The 1,075-nt window shown below is 42.0% G+C and overlaps 1 non-coding gene across 1 annotated transcript; it reads left to right on the forward strand.

Moving 5' to 3' along the window:
* The first annotated feature begins 466 nt into the window (after window positions 1–466).
* On the forward strand, window positions 467–574 carry LOC130953947 (small nucleolar RNA R71). The gene has a single exon (XR_009076106.1). It is a non-coding gene; the product is annotated as a small nucleolar RNA R71 (small nucleolar RNA).
* The last annotated feature ends 501 nt before the right edge of the window (window positions 575–1,075 follow it).

Consider the following 1,075-nt stretch of genomic DNA (forward strand, 5'->3'; position numbering starts at 1 on the left):
GAGGTCTCTCTTGATTCTTCCATGAGAAATTTGGGTGATTTCTCCATGAAGAATTATAGGTGTTTCCATAGGGTTCTCCTAGGTAATTCACCTCTTCCATTGAAGGATTCTCAGGATCATAAGCTTCTTCTTCAGATGAAGCTTCCTTAGTACTGCCAGGTGCATTTTGCATTCCAGACAGACTTTGAGAAATCGAATTGACTTGTTGAGTCAATATCTTGTTCTGAGCCAGTATGGCATTCAGAGTGTCAATCTCAAGAATTCCTTTCTTCTGACTAGTCCCATTGTTCACAGGATTCCTTTTAGAAGTGTACATGAATTGGTTATTTGCAACCATTTCAATTAGCTCTTGAGCTTCTGTAGGCGTCTTCTTCAAATGAAGAGATCCCCCAGCAGAGCTATCCAAAGACATCTTGGATAGTTCAGAGAGACCATCATAGAAAATACCTATGATGCTCCATTCAGAAAGCATGTCTGAGGGACATTTTCTGATTAATTGTTTGTATCTTTCCCAAGCTTCATAGAGGGATTCACCATCCTTCTGTCTGAAGGTTTGGACTTCCACTCTAAGCTTACTCCATTTTTGAGGTGGAAAGAATTTTGCCAAGAAGGCATTGACTAGCTTTTCCCAAGAGTCCAGGCTTTCTTTAGGTTGTGAGTCCAACCATATTCTAGCTCTGTCTCTTACAGCAAAAGGGAATAGCATCAGTCTGTAGACCTCAGGGTCAACCCCATTAGTCTTGACTGTGTCACAGATTTGCAAGAACTCAGCTAAAAACTGATGAGAATCTTCCATTGGAAGTCCATGGAACTTGCAATTCTGTTGCATTAGAGAAACTAATTGAGGCTTAAGCTCAGAGTTGTTTGCTCCAATGGCAGGGATAGAGATGCTTCTTCCATAGAAGTCGGGAGTAGGTGCAGTAAAGTCACCCAGCACCTTCCTTGCATTGTTGGCATTGTTGTTGTTTTCGGCTGCCATGGGTTCTTCTTCTTTGAAGAATTCGGTCAGCTCCTCAACAAAGAGTTGTGCCTTAGCTTCTCTTAGCTTTCGCTTCAAGGTCCTTTCAGGTTCAGG

This window comes from Arachis stenosperma, chromosome 9, assembly GCF_014773155.1.
Source record: "Arachis stenosperma cultivar V10309 chromosome 9, arast.V10309.gnm1.PFL2, whole genome shotgun sequence".
In the NCBI taxonomy this organism is placed as follows: domain Eukaryota; kingdom Viridiplantae; phylum Streptophyta; class Magnoliopsida; order Fabales; family Fabaceae; genus Arachis; species Arachis stenosperma.